General features: G+C 38.1%; 1 long non-coding RNA gene across 1 annotated transcript; it reads right to left on the bottom strand.

Moving 5' to 3' along the window:
* Nucleotides 1–687, bottom strand: LOC109102798. The gene is made up of 3 exons (XR_006157251.1): nt 548–687; nt 196–328; nt 1–71 (listed from the first exon to the last, which is right to left on the bottom strand). It is a non-coding gene; the product is annotated as an uncharacterized LOC109102798 (long non-coding RNA).
* Between the last annotated feature and the right edge of the window lie 11,014 nt (nt 688–11,701).

The following is an 11,701-nucleotide window of genomic DNA, read 5'->3' on the forward strand; positions in this document are numbered from 1 at the left end:
ATGATCAATGTCTCCTTGCCTAGACTCCAAAGATAATGACGATGTAGCTGCTGGATTGTTGACCACTGTACCTGAAAAAAAAAAAAAAAAAAAAAAAGATTTATTTGTGATTTATAGAAATATATGTTACACATTGCCAGAGAAAAAAAAAGTGTTTAAGCTACAAGAATAAATTGTGCAAAATATAAGACTTACCATCAGAAATGTTTGCCTTTGTACATTTTGGCCTTCTCCGTTTAGGCACAAGATGCCCAAACTCATCCCTCTCCACAAAAGAGACTGGTTTGAGGAGGCTGCTGCAGGCACGTTTGGTCTTCCTTTTATTTAGCTAAAAACAACAACATACATGTATACATACATAAACATACAGATATATACACAAACATCTATATACACACATATACATATATATACACATATACATCTATATACACATATTATATATATATATATATATATATATATTATATATATATATATATATACACACACACACACACACACACACACACACACACACACACACATATATACACATAAGCATTACTGGTGGAAGATTAAACGTTTGCAGAATTTGTTCAGCCTCCCTGGTAGCTGCTTCAAGTGCAGCACTGGCAGCTTTGAGTTCAAGCTCCTTTGTAATATTTGCAGCTTCCTGACATAACTGGTCAAAACCTGAAATTCTGACAAGATGCCATACTGAAGATAAAGAAAGAATACAAAAAGAAATGGGGAAAGAAAAGTGAGAAGACAGACAGAAGGCCTAGGAAAAAAAGAGGGACAGAGGGTGAAGGCAACCGTGAGAGTGTGTGTGTGTGTGTGTGAGAGAGAGAGAGAGAGAGAGAGAGAGAGAGAGAGAGAGAGTGTGTTTGGGAGAGAGAGTGTGTGTTAGTTTATGTGTGTGTGGGGGGGAGTGTGTGTTAGTTTATGTGTGTGTGTGTGTGTGTGTGTGTGTGTGTGTGTGTGTGTGTGTGTGTGTGTGTGGGGGGTGTGTTGTGTGTTAATTTGTGTGTGTGTGTGTGTGTGGGAGAGAGAGAGAATTAGAGCTTTTGCTAATGATGGCTCTTAAAAGAGCCGTTGGGTTGGATTGTAGAGTAGATGGAATAGATGAAAGGGGTGAATGGAATGGGATCTGAAGTAACTGCAAGACAGAAAAATATATTCAATTACATTACAATTTTATATAAAAGGATTTACCATGAAGGCAAGTGTTTTAACCTATGCTTTTACAATACACAAGTTAGAACTACAGTCATTGTGATAAACTGTTTGTGTTTTAGCTACAAAATACAACAGTAGAACCACAGTAGCTATGGGCAAAAGCACAGTAAGGGTTGCTGTTATGGTGCTGTAACAGAAGTACAGTGGTAATGGGCGGTTTACCCATTAATTCCACCAATATGGACATCATAAACTGATCGAAGATCAGTGCAAGCTAACGCTAACGTTTAATTAACTTACCCCAGCTAGCAGTATATGCTGCTTTTTTTTTTTTTTTTTTTTGTAAAAAAAAAATAGTAGAAATGACTGACAAAATCCAGCAAACATTAAAGAGCCTATCTGATTAATTAAGAGCATATAATGGACTTTATACAGAACACCGGGACACCGCGTGACAGTCTACTTACCGAGAAGTGGCGCGTGTAAACTGCAGGAAATATCGCGTTGTTTTCCTGTCGAGAGTTGGGTCAAGCTTATTGAACGTGAAGAACAATCGTACGATATAGTACGATTTAACCAATTAATTAAATCGTGCGAATTAGTACGAATTCGTCTTGATGGGCTTGTACTAAATGCAATGAACAAATCGTACGAATTCGTACGACCCAGCTCGTACGATATCGTACGATTTAGCCACTTGGTTAATTCGTACGAATTAGTACGAATTCGCCGTGAGATAGGGTTGGATGTTGTCATTCCAGGAGAGGTCCGCTGTGATGTGAACACCCAAGAACTTAGTGCTACTCACTCTCTCCACAGTCGCAACGTTGATGGTCAGAGGAACGTGCTGAGTGTGCACTCTCCTGAAGTCAACAACAATCTCCTTCATCTTCTCCACATTCAGAAAGAGATTGTTGCCTCCGCACCAGCTGGCCAGACGGCATACCTGGCATACATTGTTGTTAATGAGACCCACCACAGTCGTGTCGTCCGCAAACTTAATGGAAAGATTGGAGCTGTGTGATGGTGTGCAGTCATGGGTCAGTAGATTGTGGCTAGAAATGATACAGCACAGGCCGGAAAACAACAATAAATACATTTTCTTTGACCTATTAGATTGTGTTTTAAAAATATCTACACCTACCCCCAGGGGTGCTGCTAAGGATTTTGGGCCCCATGAAAAGAATCTTGACAGGGCCCCCAACACAGCTGAGAGTTTTTTTCATATTAATTTACATAAAATCATGCGCTTTTATGGTATTTTGACTATCATTCTCATATATTTAAGTCAATCAGACAATTGAACTCCATCCCATGTCCACACCCGTAATTTGTCCTCTGTAATACTGCACTACTTCAGTACTGTATAATGTATATACTGTGCATAGCTGTACATGTGTCATATAGTGTATTCACATATATTTATATTTGTATGAATGTACTGTACATATTTGTACTGTACACTGGCAATGACAATAAAGTTAATCTAATCTAACCTAATATTTTTAACATGACAGTTGAAATGTAACGGTAAACACTGAGCACTCTTAATACAATGAAATGTATTTATATTTATACCGCAACATTTAAACTTATGGTAATTATCTTTAACACTAGAATGAACAAGGCATCATTTTGACCGTTTTGAAATTTACATAGTCAATAACTTTGTCTAAATAAATCACAAAGCCTTGGTGTTCCCTGACTTTTCCTAAAACTACATGAATTTTCATTTAACTAGTTTAAATATTTATTGTGTGAATTAAAAACAGATATATAATCATTTCTACCTATAACGTCCACAGGCAGTCATTTTGCGCTGTTTAAATTGAGTTTTGCCGACGGTCTGGATCAGATAATGTGAAAGTATTATGTGAAGATGGTTGGCAGAGATGAATCATGCTGTATTTGACAATATAGGGGACATTGTAGTAATACAACTCCACATCATCTTCAAGAGATGCACTGAAACCTCACAAACAGCTGATAGTAGTTTGTACAGTAGCTGGCAGAGGATTTTTATCAGAGTTCATGAAGTTAGACTGCTTGCAAGACAGGTGCAACAGCGTGGACCGCAGCAGGGTGCTGAAAGTGGGCGCCGCCTCGTACAAAGATGCCGACACCGGCTGCATGTGAGGCAAAGCCGTGCACCCGCTGCACCCGGCTCTATCGAAACGTGCTAACTTATCGAAAAATCCTACTGTAGAGACCTAGGGCCTCATGTACAAAGCGTGCGTACGCACAGAAAAGTGCCGTAGGCTACGATCATTGTCACGGGCGGTCCACTAACAATTTAGGCCTACTTACAAACCCACCTTTTCGTGTGAAATATTGGGTAACATTTCACTTCACTTCTCTTATTTTTTTTCTCTTTCCGTTTTTGACTTCCAGATTTTGAGGCATTTTCACATCCTCTGTCAAGTTGAATCTGGCGGCGCTATAAGTGAAGTCAAGCTGTTTGTGTTGCCTTGGTTACTGGATACAATTTGGGCGGACTGAACCATTTTATGATAATCGAGAGGGGGAGAGGGGCCCACGGACGTTTGTGTTTCCTAAACAAATAATTTTTTTTGACACCAGGAAACAGCAAATAGAATAATTTAAAGTTAATAATTTTTACTATCAATTTTTTTTTAGCACCACAATTTTATTGGGGGCTTCTCTTGGCCCCCTCTTAGTCATGGGCCCCGAGAATCGTCATCGTTTACCCCCCCTTTACAGCGCCCCAGCCTACCCCAACCCTAAACCTACCCCTTACAGTAATGCAAAAACAGTAATTATTGTTGTTCTGTGTGAGAAAAATGATGCAATATTGATGTGTACATGCGCAATAAACCCTGGTAGTAAAATCTGAAGGATAGGATAAAATGTCAGCACACCTCAAAGCAAGCGAAGAAGGTTTTCAGCTCGTTCAGCAGGGATATGGTGCTGTCACAGGTCTGCTGAGGAGGCTTGTAGTTCCTAATGGTCTGTGTCCCCTGCCACAGGATCTAGGAGACTCTGCTGTCACTGAAACCATGGGGTATCCCTCTGGAGTACTATCTCAAAGCCTCTCTGATGCCGTGGGAGAGGTTAGCCCTAGCAGTCTTCAGGCCCACCTCATCTCCAGCTATGAAGGCAGCATTCTGAGCATTCAGGAGTCTGTAGACCTCCCCTGTCAGCCACGGCTTCTGATTGGCCCAGACAGTGTTTCTTTGTGACCGTTACATCATCAGTGCACTTGGTGATGTCACAAAGAAAAAAAATGTGTCACAGTGTTAGGATTTTATTTAGTGTTATTGTGAATTCTTATTAATTCAGCAGTGGTAAAATTTGTATGTTTTATTCGTGCCCTCGTGTGGTTTGTGTGATAACTGCAGTCAGATAAAATGTTCGGTAAGACAGGAGATGAGGCAACACAGCAGTTGCAATGCGTACTGCAAGCTTTGGGTGGGTATGCTTATGCTCCATCTCAGTTTAGTTATATATATTCGATTATAAGGTAAAATAAGTTGAGTTTTTAAGTATTTGATGTTTAAGACTTAGTTAGAGTAAAATTTTGACCATTTAATTTGACTATTAACATATATTTTATAAGTTATTTGTTAACTCTCGTTAGCAAGGCCACAATTTTAATTTTATTTTACATTTTATTTAGGTCACTTATGCCTGCAGCAAAACAACTACTAAAAGGGTGATTTATGTCATTTTACAGGTATGTCTTTTTGTATGTTTTTGTTTGTTATTACTGTTCTTATATGTAAAATGTGGTAGCGTGTTGTGGTGTTGTTAATGCTGTTATGACGCAACACAGAGTTGCAATGTGTACTGCACACTGTGGGTCACTTATGCCTGTAGCAAAACAACCATTAAAAGGGTGATATATGTTATTTTACAGTCTGCAGTATAGAAAAGAAAGATGCACACCAGCCCGCATTGTGTCACAACATTTATTGGTGGAGGGGTTCGGACAAAGATTGAGTCCGTCGTACAGAGCCAGGGGCGCTGCTAAGGATTTTGGGCCCCATGAAAAGAATCTTGACAGGGCCCCCAACACAGCTGAGAGTTTTTTCATATTAATTTACATAAAATCATGCGCTTTTATGGTATTTTGACTATCATTCTCATATATTTAAGTCAATCAGACAATTGAACTCCATCCCATGTCCACACCCGTAATTTGTCCTCTGTAATACTGCACTACTTCAGTACTGTATAATGTATATACTGTGCATAGCTGTACATGTGTCATATAGTGTATTCACATATATTTATATTTGTATGAATATACTGTACATATTTGTACTGTACACTGGCAATGACAATAAAGTTAATCTAATCTAACCTAATATTTTTAACATGACAGTTGAAATGTAACGGAAACACTGAGCACTCTTAATACAATGAAATGTATTTATATTTATTTGCTTCAACACTGATACTGAAATTTCAAAATAAAAACTCTTCAATTTAAAAAAAAAAAAACAGGAATTACAATCTGTGGTGAAAAAAAAAAAATCTCAGCAAGAAAAACACCACCATAAAAAAAAATGGCCATATAAAATTTCTAATAATTTAAGCAGAACTTGCATAATATACTATATCAAAGAATGGCCAAGGTATAACATAGATGAGTCTGAGATTTACTCTTTCCCCATCAATTTCTAATCTCTTGTACTTGCTCAACATTTCTAAACAAAAAGTCCAACGTCTGACCTTTTCAGCTGCAAAAGCATTAATCAAGTCTTTGAAGTCGAGCTCTCTAGCCAACTCGCTCTCAATGGAAAGCATAGCAAGACTGCAAAGCCTTTCTTGAGACATATAAACTCGTTCACAATATCAGCAATTCTCTGGAACCTAGTGTCTAAGTCACTGATGATACTATCCATAGCAGTGTAAAACACAGTATTCCGAAACTGTTTCTGAATCTTCCTGAGTTATCTCCTCTTCACAGGTTTCATCATGGAATCTCTTTCTTTTCTTCTTGCGACTGCACTCCTTGCTTAACTGAGGAGTAACATGAGCTTCTCTAGCTATCAACTTTGCCTCAGCTAGGAGAGACCCTCATGCATCTCTCAGAGACTGCATCTCTTCTGTCAAGGCTCTGATATTGGCTGCCTCTACTGGGCTGCTACTTACAAATGTGTACAGGCGATTTATGCAGCCAAAAAAGGTGGATACATCTGGACTTGATTGTGCAGCATGTACGCCGACAAGATTTAATGTATGAGAGGCACAAGGTGAATAAGTAGCTAGCTTGTTTTTCCTCAGTATTTCAGATTGGACTCCCTTTACCTTCCCTGGCATATTTGCCCCATTGTCATATCCCTGTCCTCTGCAATCACTGATGTCAATCCCATGCTCACAAAGAACAGACTCAATCATCTTTGCTATCTCACTCCCTGTCTTTTTGTAAAAATCCTTGAATTCAAGGAACCTCTCAGTGATCTCCCACTCCTCTTTTTCTTGTCATATTTGACATACCGTAGTACCACCACGTTTTGCTCTGTATGGGAAATGTCTGGTGTGGCATTGGCGATGACTGCATAATAGATGGCATCCTCCCTTTCCTGTAGAATTCTTTTCAGAACTCGTCTGCCACATAAGTTGATGAACTCATTTTGACTTTCAGAGCTAAGATAATGTGTTAGCCTTGTTTTTTTTCCTTCTTTTTTTTTTTTGTTTGTTGTCCCTGATTTTTTGAAAGTTCTCTTTCAGCAGAGGATCATAATGTGACAAAAGCTCCAGTGTGCCTAGGAAATTGCCATTATGAACGTCATCTAAGTCGCTTGTTTTGCCTCTGAAAGGCAGGTTTCTTGAGGCCAGGTGTAGGGTAACATCTAACAGTCTCTCCAGGATGGCCCTATTTTTCTCAATTTCTGTTTGGAACTCCCTGTTTAACAGAGAGTCTATACCTTTATCTTGTAAAACAGATCTTTGCAGATTTTTCCATCTTAAGTAGCAGTCTCTGTGTGCATCACTCCTCTCATGGATTGGGAGTTTATTGTACATGTGACGCCACTTCACATGACACATTTTAAACCCATTTTGACTGGCCAGTGCACTACAGGAAGACTTTTTCTGTATACTGGAGAAAAGCACACATGGTATGCAATAAAGTGACTGATTGCTTTGACTAAAAGTAAGCCAGTCTCTCTTAATTTTTTCTCTCTTATTGGCTGACTTTGTATAATTCAAGTATTCAGGGAACGGCTTCCCCCCTGAATCGCATGGCATTTCCACTTTCTTTTCTCTCATGGTCACAGCCAATTTTCTGACTATGTCCTCCCTATCCTGATCAGTACAAACTGCTGGCCACAAAGCAGGGTCGTTTGTCACAATATTTTCTTCCCTTTCAAATCCCTCAACATTCAGTCCATCCATCCTCGGCATCTGAATTCTCATCTCCATCTTCACTCTCTGCCATCTGTCTCTTACTTGCATCTGTACCCTCTTCCATCTCTTCCTCCACTTCCTCAGTTCTCCCTGACAAACAGGAAGAGGGTCCTGGAACTGACAAAGTATATAGCATTTCCCATAGCCAATCTTTTCCACTCTACAGATGCCTCTTATATTTTGTGTGTATCACTTTCAGACATTAATGTGTTGCCATTAAACCAATACTAATAGCCGCTCACCTTCTTCTTCATGTGGGAGCGCAGAGGCTGATTCAGGGGATGCTGGAGTTAGGGGCTGGGAGACAGCCGGACCAGTTGCTGCTGCTGGTTCATTTGACTATGTTTGGAACGAGGCATGATTTTGACAAAAGTGCGTTTGACTGCATTGAACGTTTAACTAAAACTGTGTATTGTTATTTTTTCCAGCGTTTTCTTGACCTAACATTGGGGAGAAAATTGAGTTCCCTTATCATGCACTTTTAACACTAGAACGGCCACCAGCAGTCATTTTAACCGCAACATTTAAACTTATGGTAATTATCTTTAACACTAGAATGAACAAGGCATCATTTTGACCGTTTTGAAATTTGCATAGTCAATAACTTTGGCTAAATAAATCACAAAGCCTTGCTGCTCCCTGACTTTTCCTAAAACTACATGAATTTTCATTAAAACTAGTTTAAATATTTATTGTGTGAATAAAAACAGAAATATGATCATTTCTACCTATAACGTCCTCAGGCAGTCATTTTGCACTGTTTAAATTGAGTTTTGCCATCGGTCTGGATCAGATAATGTGAAAGTATCATGTGAAGATGGTTGGCAGAGATGAATCATGCTGTATTTGACAATATAGGGGACATTGTAGTAATACAACTCCACATCATCTTCAAGAGATGCAATGAAACATCACAAACAGCTGATAGTAGTTTGTACAGTAGCTGGCAGAGGATTTTTATCAGAGTTCATGAAGTTAGACTGCTTGCAAGACAGGTGCAACAGCGTGGACCGCAGCAGGGTGCTGAAAGTGGGCGCCGCCTCGTACAAAGATGCCGACACCGGCTGCATGTGAGGCAAAGCCGTGCACCCGCTGCACCCGGCTCTATCGAAACGTCCTAACTTATCGAAAAATGCTACCGTAGAGACCTAGGGCCTCATGTACAAAGCGTGCGTACGCACAGAAAAGTGCCGTAGGCTACGATCATTGTCACGGGCGGTCCACTAACAATTTAGGCCTACTTACAAACCCACCTTTTCTTGTGAAATATTGGGTAACATACTGTCAACCCTTTGCCTCTTTCACTTCTCTTATTTTTTTGTCTTTCCGTTTTTGACTTCCAGATTTTTGAGGCATTTTCACATCCTCTGTCAAGTTGAATCTGCCGGCGCTATAAGTGAAGTCAAGCTGTTTGTGTTGCCTTGATTACTGGATACAATTTGGGCGGACTGAACCATTTTATGATAATCGAGAGGGGGAGAGGGGCCCACGGACGTTTGTGTTTCCTAAACAAATAATTTTTTTGACACCAGGAAACAGCAAATAGAATAATTTAAAGTTAATAATTTTTACTATCAAATATTTTTTTTTAGCACCACAATTTTATTGGGGGCTTCTCTGGGCCCCCTCTTAGTCATGGGCCCCGAGAATCGTCATCGTTTACCCCCCCCCCTTTACAGCGCCCCAGTACAGAGCAGTGTCTTATTGGACCTCTTATTGGACCACATCCGTCACACATGTGCATAACTATCTGTAGACTGTTTAAAAATGAATAGCTATCTAGATGACCTAAAGTGCATATTTAAATTTTACGTTTAAATTAAAGACTTTTTTTTTTATATATAATATAGCTTTACTTAGTAAACAGTAGTCTTAATATCTATTAAACACAGCCAGATTTTGGAAACCCAGCAGTAATGTTTATGAAGTATAATGTTAATGTTTGAGAGACACTTCTGCTTTTCACACATTTTCTTGTGAACACACAGAAGTCTGTTAAGTGTTAAGACTCAGCCCTTGCTGCCTATGTGTCTCAGAAAGCTGTAGTCTCTGATCTATGACAGCATGAACCAGCTTTGTATCCTTTTATTGGCCCTTTGGTCAGCTTTCAGTAAGTGGATTCTATTAGTTTGCCTCAGATTTTGTGTTTATGTACTATATGTATGGAGTGGACAGGATTTAGTGTGATTATTTTATTTTTTTTTTCAGATCTGTCTGATGCGAGGGACCCAGATGAACATACAACACAAGGTGCATCATTTAATATTACACTTTTCAATTCAATTCAAGTTTATTTGTATAGTGTTTTGCACAATACTGTATAAATCGTTGCAAAGCAGTTTTACAGAAAATTAAAATTTCTACATTATATTTAGAAGTAGCTTATCAGTGGTGACTTTGTCAAGTTGATGTCTATATGACAGAAATATACAGTAAAATCATGCAGTTAGTTAATGACATGTAATCAAACAGACAGTGAACATTATTAACAGAAACGATTATATGTTGTGAACAAGATTGCATAGTGTGATAGTATGTTGGTTAAATTAAAAATCTAATGTTCCCTTAATTGTTTTGATAATACTGAATTTAGTTTCTAGAGGTGGATTGCAGTTTAGAAAAAAAATATACACTACACACGTAGCAAGGAATACATAGACATAATGACTTCAAATTAATCATGTAATTAAGAGCAGAAGATGTAAAGGCACCTGTTGTATCCATTAGCAGAGTCATCTTTTTCTTCTGATCTTGAGTCGATGGAAACCTAGAAAACCCAGGATCTCACCCACTGAAAATCACTTGCATTAAAACTTCAGTTGTCTATATTTTATAATTGTCATTTTTCATCTTTGCTTTGTCTAGATCCATGGCAAATGATCCCGATTTATCCAGAAGATAATTACCAAAGACCAAGAGTAAGTTTTATTCATTTATTTTGGAATATAATGTTTTAATAATTATTGTATATTGTAGCTGATGATTCTATAGTATAAAAAATATACTGTAAAGAAAATATTATAAAGGAAATATAATATGTCTGTATTCTCTTAGTCCTGGTTTAGATCTGGTATACAAAAATAAATTTAGTAAAAAAAAAAAAACTTTTTTGTGCCTTTGTTGGACAGGGGGATGGATTTGAAGATCTAGATTCGGAAATTATTGGGAGTACTGAGTTTGATGAATATGACACCAGTAAGTAAGATCCAATTTGATTTTCTGCCTTCTTATTAAAAGATTCTTTAAATTAGGGCTGGGCGATAAAACCATAACAATAATTAAAATTTCCTGTTGATAGAATAACATGTTTGATATAATGTTTATGTGCCAAAGCAGAATGAAACAGCGTTAATGGCGTCACATGCACTAATTCTCAGTTTATCAGACGTTTACTCGCTGATCCACAAGCAGCTCTGAGATCCAGTGAGAAGTGCTTGAATTCAGAGAAGAACACAAATGTCTCAGTGATTTAGTTTTAAGCCAGACGAAACAGATTTGAAACAATATAACCCATTAGAACATGCAGAAACATTTTGATAATATAATAAAACATCACATAATACAGAAGAAAAGATCTATTTCTTCCGTTTGACCACAACTTTAATTTTAACATCTGGCTGAGATGCAAATGATGTCTTGTACACATCCACTAGATTGTGCTGCTGTGTTGTCAGAAGCAATACATTCGTGAAATAAACATAATTTGAAAACTAAGCATTTTACAGTTTGTTTAGGTAATTGTTTTTTAGCTTTCATTAAGTGGATTCTATTTGTTTGCATGCAGTTGGTTAATGACATGTAATCAAAGAGACGGTAAACACTGTTAACAGTAACGATTATATGTTGTGATCAAATGTTGTTTATTTATTTTGTTTGTTTGTTGGTTGTTGGTTTGATTTATTTTTTGTTATTTATTAGTGCTTTTCTCTCAGTGTTCTTTTTAGGAATATTTTAAAGCAGTGTTTCTCAACCCCAGTCCTGGGTACCCACCTATCAGCAGTGTTGTCAAAAAGAATCGATATTTCAATACATATTGATACTAAGATATTTGAATGTATCTGATATTGTGATACTGCAGTATTGATATACTGGTACCAGCTGCGCTTTCTCTCCAACAGTGAGTTCACACACACAGCAGTCCTACGTGTCTGCGGCTCCTGTCACT

The sequence above is a fragment of the Cyprinus carpio genome, chromosome B19, assembly GCF_018340385.1.
Source record: "Cyprinus carpio isolate SPL01 chromosome B19, ASM1834038v1, whole genome shotgun sequence".
Taxonomy (NCBI): domain Eukaryota; kingdom Metazoa; phylum Chordata; class Actinopteri; order Cypriniformes; family Cyprinidae; genus Cyprinus; species Cyprinus carpio.